The following is a 14973-nucleotide window of genomic DNA, read 5'->3' on the forward strand; positions in this document are numbered from 1 at the left end:
TTCTGTTTTTGTCGCCTGTGCTTTGGGTGTCAGATCTAAATAACAACTGCCAAGATGGACTTCAAGTTTGCCTCTTGGAGTTGTTGAACTAGGTGTGGCCGATAGGAAGGAGGTGACAGGGTCGATAGCTCTTCTGTCCTGTCCAAGTGCCACTGCCCTTCGGGGAGGGGAGACAGTCCCCACTTAGCCTCCCACCTCCACACGCAGCTTTCAGACACCAAAGTCAAAGTCAAGGGTCGCTACCTAGTGACCTAAGCACACAGGTATCTCCATTCCCTTTTAAGAGCTTTGATGAGACCCAAACTGGTCAAACGGATGTCAAGACTGAATAAGGAGCCGACGAAGATAAACTAGGGTGGCTTTAGGACCTACTCACGTGGGTCTGGATCAAGTGTTTTCTCCCCACCGCGCCCATCTCACGGTGGACTCTCCATAAAGAGAAGAAACAATTATGCTTAAACATGGAGACAGCAAAACCCACAAGCCCAGCGTTAAGCTGTTAATACTTTGTTACTTACTCCTCCATGTACGCACTGCAAGATGTCTGGAAGAATGAACACACACACACACCACACACACACCACGTGCATAAATTTACTATACACACACACACACAGTACTCATAAACTATACAAATACATATTATGTGTCTGCCTACATACATTTGTATAGTTTATATGTCTGTGCACACACACACAAGGGATTACAGTATACATCTTATATAATTATATATGACATATATATTAGACATGTACATAGCATGTATCCTGCTTGGTGCCCTTATCAACACATTGTGAGTGTATTTAATGAACTGGCCACATATTTCTGAGACACTCAGACGTAAAGTGCAAAATCAGGGGAGCTTTTTTTCCCACCTGAAATGTGAAGGTACTGAACCATCTGTCAATAGTCCAAAATCTCCAAAGCTCTAAAAAATGGAACATTCTGTTAAATATCTAAGTCAGCACTTGTTCTGTCAGCAGAGTAATCCCTAGCCATGACTAAAAATTATATATCTGCCTTTAATTGCCACATTATTATCCCTATACACCTGAGATATAAATGTAAATTCAATATTAGCTATTAAAATATGCATTTGTTTTCTAAATGGCCTTATCCGGCAAATGAGCCTGCAAAGTTAGGAAGAAAAATAATGGATCAGGAGTGAGGAGTAATAACCAGGTGTCCCAGCATCTCTGTAAATCACTGCGCACACCCTGTGTGTGTGGGGGGGCGTAATTATACAAAAATAAGATAAACCACAGTGTGGCCTCCGGAGTCTGCCATCTTGAATGAATTACGGATACTTGAATCTTGTCTCAGGGAAGTTGTTAAGGAGGTTTTGTGGCTGGCATGCAACGGGAGTCTGAATAAAAGCAAAACCCTCCCGCTAAGAAAGGGCTTTGGGTTTGTTTGGGAAGCAGCCTTCCTTCCTGGTGAATGGCTCCGGCCTGAACCTGAGTGTGACTTTCCTCTTTTTGATGTGAAAGAACTGGAAAAGGACAAAGGGTGTGAAGGAAAACCCTCTGACATCTCCAGGGCCTGCTGTCACCCCCGGCCGGTCACTGGGGCCGACTGGTGACAGGGAGGAGTTCGTCCGTGATGCCCCATTTCAGCCAGGCCTTGGGGAGCGCCCCCTTGGCCTCCAGCACGATCACCTGAACATGGGGCACCTCCTCTCTCCCTGCCGTCTACCTCCGCCTCGTGGCCCCTTTAAATCCTGGGCTTCCACGTTAAAAGACAACCCACCGCCTCAGGTTCATTGCCACGTGGGACTGCACCAAGTATATGTTTTTATAACACAAGCACTTGAGAAGGGAAGACAAAGAAACAATCCAGCAGACCCAAGATGCATAATTCATGACGGAGGCTGAAGCTGCCTCATTTGACGGCCTCCAGGATGAAGGTGCAGCCGGTCCTCACCGGCTCACAGACGGCAGCCAGTTACCCCACGGCAGGAAGTGATGGTGTCACGCAGCGGGTTGCTTTGGCCAGAAAGGGAGGTCCCTGCCGCCACGGAGCAGGGTCTCCAGAATCCACCCCCTGCTTTGCAAACGGACTTTTGTCATCAGCTCTGATGCGGAAGCCTCCACCATCCAGCAAGTCTGCTTCCCAGAGAGAAGTGGGAGGCACCGCAGGCACTTCCACTCCGTTTCATTCCGTTTAATGAGAGCAACCCCGAGAACGAATGTCCTGTGCCACACGCGCCTGGCTTTGCATGGAGCATTTGTTTCCCACTAGCTGGTCTCGGCGGGTCCCCTGCCATCCGAGGGGCTCTCCATGCCCTCTGCCCCTGGGCAAGATGAACTTTGTGAACCGAAGCTTTAGTGCATCCCTGCCAGGGTCTAACCAGCCCCGAAGGCGTTGCTCTTCTGGATTTGCAGCTCCTTGGCCATCTGGTAAAGCGGATTTGGATGATGCTCTGGGCTCCAGGCTGCAGGATTCTTTTTCCTCTTGGCCATTTTAGATTTTCACTGGGAAAGTAACTCCTGATCCTTCCAGCAGGGTTGATAGGGTCCTGCTGAGGAGTAATCCAGGCAGAGCTGCCCTCTCATGGTTCATCTATCAACTGTCTGTAATCCCCGACCACTTCAAATGCACGCACTCCGACGGCAAACGTTTGCTGGGCCAAAGGTTTCCTCCAGCAGCTTCACCCAAACTTCGTCCGAGATGTGAGCTCATGGAAGAGGCTCGTACCACCAGGAGTGGGTGGGAGAGGGGCTCTCGGTCCCCCTGGATGCGAATCACGTGCCAGGCCAGGTCCTGGGCGGCTCTCCAGTTGCAAATTTTCCGAAATCTGATACACAAGACTCAGCAAGGAATTACCTATAAAACTCTTATTGGCACTTAAAAAAAAAAAGAGATTTAATTGACGTAGACTTGACTTTTTTTCGGACAAAAAATTTCCTTGCCCAAATCTGTCATCTCAGTTGGGAAAAGGGACACGTAATGTGCGTGATCTGTGCCACTCTCCGCATCGAGAATAACAAGTGACTGCATCCGTGAACTGGGAGATGACAGACACTTGAATATTTGGTATCTCTGGCGACGTTCCCACTGTGGGCAATCCTGGTGGGTTTCCTTCTTTTGCCAAGATCCCTCCCTTGAGATGAAACGGAACCAAAGAATGCCACGGAACGGCCCTCCAGCTGCCCAGGATTCTCCACTTCCCTGCGTGCCACACCTGCTTGGACCATATTCTAATTACTCACTTCCACATCGACTCCTACCACTGGAGGCTGAAGGGCAGGGGCCTCATTTTATTCTCCTTGGTGTCTGCCCAGAGGCCGACGCCACCTGGCACGTGACAGGCTGTTCACGCATTCATTCTACAGTCCACACCAAGTGCGGCTCTGTGCCTGGTACGGAGCGGCCCGGCGGTGAGCAGGACGTGCAAACCCTGAAGAACTTGGGAGTCTGTCTAGTTCAGCACTCTCTTGTCAGAAACGATGACACAGGCCCAGGGAGGGAAAGTGCCCAGGGTGGCAGGGCTGGAACCAGACCCAGTCTAGCGCTCTCCCCCGGCCTGACCAGCTAGAAAGAACACTGCTTAAAGATGGGTGTGTCTGTGAGCCTGTCTCTTTGGTGCCAGAGGCTGGGTAGGAAGACCGGCGAAAGCAGGCGGGAGGGAAGGACATAGTAAGAGCAAAGGAGTCAAGGAGAAGAGACGTGAATGTGGGCAGAACCAGGCCGGGTCGGTGTGTTCCAGCATCAGTGGCAGGACGTCACGTCCCTGCGCCCCAGGCAGAGCGGGGCGCTGAGGAAGTCCGGCGCTAGTCGATGGTCCAGGGCCAGTGCCCAGACGCCAGTCTCCACGTTGAAAATGGACAGAATAATTCTTGCCTCTTGGGTTGGTATAATTAAAACTGAAGAGCAGAATTTGCCGATCATCTTAAGCCCCATGAAAATGCATAGAAAACTCCTAAAATATGACTCATTATTGCACAGATAAATCATACAGGTCCCTTGCCTCCTATTTGCAGCTGAGTTCCATGCCGTCAAAAAGCAGATCCAGCTAGTGACTCCTTCCAGGGTCAAACCCCAGCTTCTTGGCGAGATCCAAAGGCCCCACTGGCTGGAATGTGTCTGCATCTCCAGACTGATCCTCCCCCACTTCCATCCTACACCCCGGCCACAGCGAACTCCTCAAACTTTCTCCTGCACCATTTTGTTCTGGCCTCTCTGCTTTTGCCCAGGCCGCCTAGAAAATCCTTTGTCTTCTCCACTTGGCTAGTCCAGGCTCACCCTTCCCAACTCAGCTCACACGTCACCGCCGGCGGGTATCCACTGCTGTGCCCGCATCCCACACCCAAGCTGGAGGAGCCGTCCACACTCTGGGCTGTAGTTCCTTCCCTCACAGCACTCACCACGGACCTGGGGACTCATCTCTCTTGTCCAGCAAAGGGTTACGTCCCAGCTCCAGGCTCCGAGTGCCTACCCCAAGACCCCACCACCTCGGGCACTCGATAACTGTCACGTGGACGTGGTCCGTGCCCGCCCCGACCCAGCCTCCTAAAAGGCTGCCATTCTGACACTGAAGGAATCACCACACCAGTCAACTAGCCAGCTGGTATTTCCTTTAAAAACCAGCCAATCAAACCTCAGTGAAAAATAAGGAAGGCTACTCTGGAGGCTGGTAACCGCAGTGGAAGTTGATCGATTTTCCACTCGGAGGACAGGAACTGCCTAATTGGAGCAGCAGGACACACACTGCACGTGACCACTGACAGGTCTCCAGGTACCTCTTATCAAACTAGTTCTCCTGGGGCAGTCCTGCTCCCGAGACACCTCTGCTGGGGGTTCCACCTACAATGCAAGAAGAGGCCCAGCCAGCCGCGGGTGCTGACAGCCTGCTTGACAAGCTCTGCCTCAGTGGAAGCTTCTCCCTCGTCCCCACAAACAGAATTCCAGGCGGAGCCTAGGGTCGGGAGCTCACGGCCAGAATGGAAGCCTAGGGGCCCCAGACCCCAGGAACGAGGTTCTGCATGGAGGTTCACTGCTGCTGCCGTCAGGGTCCCAGACCTAGAGGGCTCTGAAAAGCCAAGGCCAGGGCCAGGGCCTTCCCTCCAGGTCTCCTGCGACACCCTGATATCGGGCAAAGCAGAGACAGACCACCCAGAATAGTTTCCCGGTCGTCTGGGGTGGGAAGAGGGTGAGGGTGAGGCTGACTTTGCTATGATTTTCGGGGTGTTCCCACGGTCTATTAAGAAGCAGTGGAAGTTCATCAATGTCAAAAGAAGTTAAGAAAAGGTTGAAGAGATTACTCCTCTTTTTCCATGAAGGAAGCTCCACGCTGGGGCGGAGAAGGGATCCCATAGTCTGCCTAGAGCCCCTCCCAGCAACGCGGGACGGTGTCAGCTGCGGGAAATGGGGCAGACTGAGGTGAGCGTGCTTGGGAATTCGGGCACGGCCTCCAGGAGGGGCAGACTGAGGTGGACGGGAGGGAGTGCGGGGCAGAGAGAGGCAGGCCCGCACCTTCAAGTTCCACTGCTCACTAACTGCAGGGCCCGGGGGCATCCGGGCCTCAGTTCCTCCACCCATAATCAATAAAATGGGAGTAACACCTACCTCATGGAGCAATGAGAACGGAACACACACACCACACCTCTAGCACGTCCTCTGTGATTTCCAGCTTGGGTTTCTTCAAAGGGAGAAACCACGACCCCTTCCGGAACATGTGGTTCTTCCCTCCTGCCACCCTCCGCTACAGGAGCCTTGACCATATCTAACTGCATAGCTAACTGAACAGTGTTTTTAGAAAACTGCTTACTCCTATCAAGCCTCTGCCTTAGTTTCATTAAATAATTGTACAACCAGTATCAACAGGCTTTGGAATAACCCCAAGTGGCTTTCAACAAGCAAATAACTCGACGGCTGGAAGCAGAGGTGGCCAGGCAGGGCGGTGAGGGGCCTGCTGGCCGAGAGCACTCGGAGGCCTGGGCCTCCGGTCACTCTGCCCACGTCCCCTCACCCAGGTCAGCACGTGGGTGCAGCCCGGCCTGACTTCCAGCTGCCACTGCCTGCGCTTCTCTGCCTGAGGGACCACTCGCTGCTGGAGCTCACTTTGCCAACTGCACAGCAGGCCAGAGGTGCCACAGAATGATGGCAATTCTCACACCCATGACGGATGGGAGCTGGTGTATAAATACCCCCGCCCCCTCACCTGTCCGGCTGGATAACCCTCGGGCATGTTCTACATGGTCTCCCCAAGCGTCCCCAGTGGCATTAAGCTCCTGTCTCCCACAGTGGTCCCTGGCTTGGAAGCTCACCTTTCACGGCTGCCATCCCTGCCGTGTCTTATTTCCCTGAAGCCTTTTTGGTGTCCCCAGCACCTCTCAGATAAACTATTTTCTCTTGAATCCTTGATTCAGTTTGCTTTGGGGGGAACTCAAATGGTAACAGTCTCCTATGTAAGCTTTGCTCTGGGCATGGAAAACACAGGGCAATGTGGCACTTAGTCACGTGAAGGTCACCATGCAGACAACCCCACCTGGGTGGGCTGAGTAACAGCCCCAAAGATGTCCTCGTCCTAATCCCCAGAACCTGTGAGTAGGTTACTTTGCGTGGTAAAAGGGACTCTGCAGATGTGACTAAATGAAGGACCTTGAGATGGGGGAGATGGTTCTGGATAATCCAGCTAGACTTAATCCAATCATGAGAGTCCCTGTAAGAGGGAGGCCGGGAAGTGAGAAGAGGCCAGGTGACAACAGGAGCTGGAGGAAGCAGTCAGAAAGAGAAGATGCTGGCTTTGAGGGTGGAGGGAGGGACCATGAGCCAGGGAATACCGGCAGCCTCCCGAAGCTAGAGAAGGTGAGGAGACATTCTCCCCTGCAGCCACTAGAAGGGACTGGCTCTGTTGATACCATGAGTTTAGCCCCGTAAGACTCATTTCAGATTTCAAGGCTCCAGAACTGTAACGGAATTAATTTGTGGGGTTTTTTTTTAAGCCACTGAGTTTATGGTAATTTGTTACAGCAGCAAAAGCAAACTGTGTACCATCCAATCCTTGCATTACTTTGTGGTGGATACAATTTACATCCTTGTTTTGCAGACGGTTGAAACTGGAGCTTGCTCCCAGGGTGGAACAGCTTGGCCTCAAGGTGGAAGATCTGATAAGTGGCAGAGCTGGGATCAAGTTCAGTCTGTCCAACCTCAACAATCAAGTCCTCTCCACCCACGACTCCCAAGAGGCCAGCCTGCAAAACCAGCACCTAGAGGTTGGTCTTCCTGGGTCTATGATGTCCATTAAAAGACTCAACAAAAGTGAAACATGTCAAGTCTTGCAAAGATGACAGAAGCTCCCAGGAGCCTGAAACGGGACCAAAGCCTTCCTCGACACCCATGCAATCACCTGCTTAGACGAGGCCCAAACAGGTGTCCCCATTCTATTCTAGACTGAAGCAGGGTAGCCAGGGCTCCAGACAGAGTACAACTCTTACCACATTTCAGAAGAGATATAAATACCCCAATGGGTAAGGAAAATGGACTTGCTGCTCAAATTATTCCTGCTAATTATTCTATAGTTAGTGTGTGTGTTTTATTGAGCACCCACTACATGCCAGATGCCGAGGAAACCCAAAGAATAATAAATAACAAGAAACAAGAACTGCCTTGGGGATGTGGAAGATGCGGGGGCAGGAGGTAGCACACACACGCCAGTAACCAGGAGACAACAGGGCGTGCGCCGTATTCCTAACTCAGCCTGGGGAACTGTTCCTGAAGACCTACTATGTGCCAGATAGTGCGCTGAGCTGGGGAGAAGATAAAACAACCTCCGTGGTGAAGGAGTCTGGTGAGGTTAACACCGAGGTAATGAATAAGTGGCATTCATTCTTCAGACATTTATTTGACAAATATTTCCCGAGGGCTTTCTACACGGCGACACCATGTCACAGATGCTGCAGTGATGGAAACACACAGAAAACAGCAGAGGCTGAAAGGAGAGCGTGGTAGGTGCTCCTCGGAGGGTCCAGGAAAGGCTAATGGCAGCATGAGCTGGGTGAGACATCTTACCAGCATCACATCTCTGCTTTAATCTAATTTGCGCGTTCGACCCACGCATCTTCTTTGAGACAGGCCACGACTGTCAAATATGAGTTTAGAGTTTTCATTGTGGCCTTCAGTGTTTCTTTGCACGCGGGGAGCAACGCAGCACCCAGGCAACCGAACTTAGCCTGCGTTGCTCAGGTTCGTTCCCACCAATGAGACACTGGCAGTTCCAGTTCCTGCGAAGGTGCCGGGAGTCAGAGTCCACATGGCTTTCAGCTCACATTTTCCGTCGTGCATTCCGCAGGCTCTTCCCCTCATAACTGATTGGAAACTTGCGGTATATGTCACATGTGACAAACAGGGTTTTAAAACAGCCAAGGGAAGTATAAACAAAGAGATTTCCTCTCAGACTCAGGTATGAGCAGTTCTGGGGAAAGAGATGGACAGAGGATTTTAATGGACTTACTGGGAAACCAGTTCAAGTGAGAGAGAGCAGGTGCTGATGGGGGCGATGCCGACACACTCTACACATCTCATCTTTTATAATAAAAACAGGCATGAGATAAACAAGGTCCTGCTGCAGAGCACAGGGAACGGCATTCAGTATCACGTAATAACCTATAATGGAAAAGAGCGCAAAAAAGAACACATACATACGCCTAACTGAATCGCCATGCTGTGCACCGGAAGCTTAACACAACATTGCAAATCAGCTAAACTCCAATAGAAACCAAGACACAAACTAGTGTGACATCCACTTTGTGATGAGTTGTCTGCATTTTGAGATCTCTTGGGTCTGGCATATCATAAGCATTAATATACAACCAAACACATCCTGGGTGAGTAAGGAAAAAAATGTATAGAGTTTCAGGGCTGAGTAATTGTACGTCCTTTTTTAAAACTCTCCTTTTAAATGAATTTTTTTTCTCCATTAAAAAATACATAACAACAAAATGTGGTATATACACACATGAACTATTACTTGGCATTAGAAAGGAAGGGAATTCTGACACAGGCTACAATGTGGATGAACCTTAAAGACGTTATGCTACGGGAAATAAGCCAGTCAAAAAAAGGACAAATATTGCATGACTCCACTTCTATGAAGTATCTAGAGTTGTTAAAATCCAGAGACAGAAAGTAGAACAGTAGTTACTGAGGGCGAAGGGGAGGGAGTAAAGGGGACAGTGTTTAAGGGGGGCAGAATTTCAGTTTGAGAAGAAAACTTCTGGAGGAGGTTAGAGCGGTGGTGTGTGACCTTGTGGATGTGCTCCACGGCACTGAACTGTACACTGAAGAACGGTTAAAATGGTTAAAGTTTATGTTATGTATATTTTAGCACAATAAAGAAAAATGAACAACTGCAAATGCCACTTTCAGGCTGAAATAGACTCATAGGATTTTGGAGCTGAAAGGAGTTGTAGTCATGAGTTGGCCAGTCCAGAGTTTCTGAAATGTCGATGCTGGGCTGACTGCGATGAATCAGGGGTAACCCAGCCGTCCTAGTCCAAGTGAAAACACAAGTCCACAAAAGACGTGTATCCAAACGTCCACAGCAGCTTTATTCAGAACAGCCCCAAACTGGAAACAATCCAAATGTCCGTCAAGAGGAGAACGCATGAACTTACTGCGGTATTTCTGTACAATTTACTGCTCTCTGGTTATAAAATGAATGAGCTATTGAAACATACAACAGTTTGGATGAATCTCAGAAACATTTTGCTGAGTAAAAGCGGCCAGATGTAAAAGTGTGCACGCTGTAGGGTCCACTTGGATGAGCTTTAGATTAGGCAAAACTAATCTATACTGATAGAGCTCAGAACAGCGGTTGTGTCAGGGGCAGGGGCACACAGAAAATTTCTAGGATGATGGATATACTTGGTATCTTGATAGGGGTATGAATTATATGAATGAAATTCATTTGAGCATTTGTCAAAACTCATTAAACTGTACACCTAAGGTCTATGCATTTCACCATACGTGAGTTGTATCACAATGAAAACATTTAATTATCAAAAATATCACACAGACACACACCCTCCACCCCAGCTCCACCCCAAGATTCTGGTTCAACAGGCCTGGAGTGACAGCCGGGCATCTGCAGGCTTAAAATAACCACAAGTGAGTTAACACAGTCAGACGGGTCCCAGCCAACCCACTCTTCCTGCACTGTTGGTCTGGGGGTGGGGAATGCCTTCTCACACCTTCTTACCCCTGCATCCTTCACCCTTGAACCCTGGCCCACAAGTCACTTGTTGGATGTGCTCAACAAGACTGGACCACATCTTTTCTTATGAGGAGGTCAGGAACGAGGTCCTTAGGGATGCAGACTGTGGGGGTCTGACTGCCTGGGTGCAAACCTCAACTCCTCTCTGACCAGCTGAGGAACCCTCGGCAAGCCCCCATGCCTCAGTTTCCTTCTATGTAAGAGGAGGAGGTTGACGTTATTAGCACCAACTTTGGAGGGCAGACGTGAGGATTTCAGAAGTCAATGCAGAAATACAAAGCACGGTATTAATCATGTTTTTATTTTTTCTCTTTTATAATGCTTTGGCATCTTGGGGACCTTTGGACCTGGGGAGGGACTGCCCCTCCCAGGGTTGGCTAATTCCCAGAGACAGCACACAACTTGCTGACAACCATGACTTTGAGATGCAGACACATCAAACCAGATCCCGTACCCTCAGCCAGCTCCTTTATCAAACTCTCACATACCAAGTCGATCTTCCCCTGCCCGAAGTCACCCCGGGCCCAGGACTGGACAAGTAGGGACCATCTGTATGAGCCTGATGAAATTATTCAAGCATTCAACCCTGTGCTTACTCTGCGACCCTACCCTGCCTCACCTATTGCTCCCGAGGAAACCCCAGTCAAGGCTGTGGCTCATGCTCCCTCCTTGCTCACCAGCCCTGGCACGGCCCTGGTGGCTCTACGTGGTTTGGCACGGCACCCTCCTCTTGGGAACTGTTAGCAACAAACCATCTTTTCAACACAATCATCTCCTGGTCTGGTGGCTTTGCCGTACATGAATCAAGCTAACATTCCGGTACATTGTAATACAAGCATGGGAAGATAGCCTGGCACACAGTAGGCCTGCAAAAGGTAGGGTCTGTGTGTAACAGAAGCCTCTGCTACTTTTTCTCGGTGTTTGCCATCATTGGTGATTATATATTTTGGGGGTTGTTTGATTAATTATCTGTCTCCCTCACTAACCTCTCAGTTCCAAAAAGAAAGGACCTTGTCCTTTTTTTTTTTTTTTTTAATTCACACTACAACCCCAGCACCAAGTCAAGAGCCAGGCAAAGAGGACGGCCTAGCAAAGACTTGAAGGATGAAGGAGGACCCACTGGTTTGCAGTTAAGCCCTCCTTTCATAGACCATGAAATCTAAGCCGGGGAGGGGAGGTGACTCAACAAACCCCACAGCCCATTGGATTGGAGATAAGGTGTCAGGGTCCGTTGACTCTCACGATCCCCCCCCCATGCTAGGCAGTCACCCCCCACATCTGAGGTCTGGCCTAGTAAGCCGTGGGGAGCAGCCCAGGCCTCCGAACAGCTCAGTTCTGCACACGCCGCAGCTGCGTGGACGCCCGGGACGGTCCGGCTGCCTCCTTGCCGGGCTGCTGTCCTTTGCTCGCCCACGACATTGTTTTCTGTCATTGCAGAGTTTCCCGCCCCGACCCAGCAGCTTTTTGATATATTGGTGCAGACCCTGAAACTACACCCTTGCTCTCTCTTCACAGAGGGGAGCTGGCTCACGGGATCCCCATCATAATTCTTAATTCCCGAGACCCGGAAGTGTCCTCCTTTCCGCCATACGACATAATCGCCAAGCTGATTCACAACCCTTCCCAGAGGGAACCCTAAGCAGTTTCCTCTGGCTTCAGGGTGGTGGGTGCCTGTCAGCACCAAGACCACGGAATGGGTCCCTGGGGAGCCTCAGAGGCTGTCATCGACCCTTGGAATTCTTGGATTCTACTCCCAAAGCCCTAAGCCAAAGAGGCTGGCTGCCAGACTCATGGGTGAGCAATTCACGGGTCAGTCGCCTTCTGCAGCTTGGAAGTCGAATCTACACTTAGGTTGACCGTGGAGAGAGTTCTGCCTCTACTGGGAGTCTTGGGCATCACCATTTAAGTGCTAAGAGTCTTTTAAGTCAAACAACAGCCAGGTCTCCAAAAAGTAAGACATGTGATTATATTCAGAAGCCCTTGAACCCGAGAGAGAGCAGCACGCAGTTGAGGAAAGGGTCTAGGCTTTGAAGTCAGACAGACCTGGGCTTAGGTCCCGGGCCGGCCTCTCAGCAGCCCCGTGGCTTTGGTCATGTGACCTAATTTCTCTGATTCTCAGTCTTCTGTACAAAATAAAAAAGGTAAGATTTGTTATGCAAACCAAGGCACGCAAAGCTTTTGTCACAGTGCCAGGCACACAGTAGGCACTAAATAAATGCTGAAATGTGGAGATGATGCTGTCAAAGGCAGTAACACTCCAACTGTATGCATCCTTACAGCTTTCTCAGCTCTTTTCCCTAAGTACATGTATGGGTTTACATATTTCGTTACTGAGATATAATTCTCATACCGTAAAATTCACCATGTTAAGGTATATAATTCAGTGGTTTTGGTATATTCACAAAATTGTGCAACCATCATCACTATGTAATTCCAGAACATTTTCATCAGCCCTCAAAGAAACTCTGTACCTATTAGTAGTCACTTCCCATTCTCCCCTTCCGCCAGCCCCTGGCAGCCACTAATCTGCTTCTGTCTCCATGGATTTGCCTACTCTGGGTACTTCCTAAGAGCAGACTCACGGTACGTGGCCTTTCATGTCTGCCTTTTTTCACTTAGCGTCATGTTTTCAAGGCTCGTCTGTGTCATAGTACGAATCCCAACTTCACTCCTTTTCACTGCCGGATAATACTCCACTGAATAGCTCTGCCACTTTCGTTCAGCCATCCACCAACTGATGGACGTTTGGGTTGTCTCCACTTCTGGGCTCCCATTCGTCATGTTATCTGGTCCTCACAATCGGCCTAGCGGAGAACAGCAGGTACAATCTTGTCCACCACTGAGATGGGAATGGAGGCTCGGGGAGGTCAAGGGACCTCCCCAAGGTCACCTAGCGGATGAGACACATGCTATGGATCCAGGTCAACTCTTGTGACCTTCTCAAGCTCATATAATGTCTCTTGGAGAAACAAAAAGGACAGCATTCTTTATGTTTGTGGAGTTAATCTAACAGCACAATCTAGGGAGCAGTTCACTGGCCTGGAGGGCAGAAGAACGAGCCTAATTAAGGACCATCTTGCTTCGTAACCCCAGCAGGGGAGACGGCAGCTGAGTCCAAGCGGATCAGTGCCAGCATCGAAGGAGGGGGCAGCCCGTTCTTACTAACTAGGAAGCCCGGGAGCGGTCCAGTCTCATCCTCGGCCTCTGCTGGGGGTTCTCAGTTGCACGTGCTGGTCGCCCTCCCTCCTCCATCCCCACATGTCACCTCGGATTTTCCTCCGTCTCCTCTACACTCTTTGCCCCTTTCCAGCTCTCTTGTGCTTAGACCTGGAGGGCCGACCGGACACGAGGCAGAGAGCAAAGCCAACAGGAAAGCCACCGGCAGTCAGAGCCAATGAAGATGGAAATAATCCGCGTGGTGAGAGGGGAGTCTCTACCCTACCCAGGACAGGGCCAGAGGTTCCTCCGGACAACCTCTGCTCTTCCCACAAAGTCCCCATCCTCACATGCAAAGAGGAAACAGTGACGGGGCACGTCCTTCCACTCAACACTCGTTCACCAGGAACAGTTACGCTGCACCGACTGTGCGACAGGCCTGGGAGCAACCCAGAAGAAGACAAACGGCTCCAACTCTGACGTTCAGATACTCATGATGGAGACAGATCAGAGGTATGCGAACAAAGGAGAAAAAAGGAAAAACTAAAGGAAGGGAACGGCAGGGTGGAGGAGTTGGGCTGCCGCCTTTGACCAGGTGCCACCCTGGACCCGGCAACAAGGGTGCGGGTGTGAAAGACGCAGGAGCATCTTCCAAGCGGAAGGGCCAGCACCGCGGGAGAGGACTGCCCAAGCGGGCGGGCAGACCCAGGAGGGAACCCCCCCAGGGCCCTGCGGCCCCGCCCCCAACCTCTCCAGCCACCTCCGGCCATGAGTCCAGGGCCACTCCTCCCGCTGCTGAGCATCTGTGACTCACTCCGAGGAAGTGACTTCTGGGGCACCCTCCCAGCTGCCCCTCCAGTGCCAGGTCAGCGTACGACTGACCTTGCAGAGTGAACACCGCATGGCCTGGTGACAGCCTGTGGCCTTTGCTCCTGCAACCATGACATCCCCAGGGGAGAAACAAGCCAGCTGTCCCACCGGATACATTAAACAGCGTAATCAAGTCACTCTGTCCAAATAACTGGCACCAAGGGACAGACCCCACTGCCAGCACAGGGCACCTTGGAATAAGGGAGCGGGGATGCTTGACGACAAAGCTGCACGGAGCACATCTGTAGACAGCTGGTTTTGTTTTTAAACTAAACCTCCGTCTGTCTCCAGCTAGGGTCCACTCGCGCTGCCACAGAAACATGGAGAGCAGCCTCCCAAAGACATTCGGCTTCAGTCCTCTGCTCAAGCTCAGAACTGAGCAGCAAGGCCTGGGGCCACGTGAATAAAACCCACCTGGGGAAGGTAGCGTCTACCCCCAGGGCTGGGCGGAGGGTATCACAGGAGAGGGGAGGTGTAAGCCACCTCACACCTGCCAGACGCGTACCAAGTGCTCTCTCCACCCCCAGGGTCCAGGGTGAGCCCTGCTTCCAACGAGTCCACTAAACTCAGCAAATCCACACACGGCTGGCCCGCGGTGGCCATGGCTGCATTTACGAGAGGATGCATCCTACAACTCTGCAGGCGAGACCTCCTTAGCATGAAGCAGGGTTCAGTTCTAGCTCTGCTCACCCTCAGTACCTCCTACGGTAGCCACAGAACATCAGCCGGAG

General features: G+C 50.9%; 1 protein-coding gene across 2 annotated transcripts in view; it reads right to left on the reverse strand.

Annotated features, from left to right (window-relative positions):
- KAZN (kazrin, periplakin interacting protein) overlaps positions 1–14973 on the reverse strand; it is a 993570-nt gene that overhangs the window by 326866 nt on the left and 651731 nt on the right. The gene's annotated exons all lie outside the window — the stretch shown is intronic.

This window comes from Vicugna pacos, chromosome 13 (assembly GCF_048564905.1).
Source record: "Vicugna pacos chromosome 13, VicPac4, whole genome shotgun sequence".
Classification (NCBI taxonomy): domain Eukaryota; kingdom Metazoa; phylum Chordata; class Mammalia; order Artiodactyla; family Camelidae; genus Vicugna; species Vicugna pacos.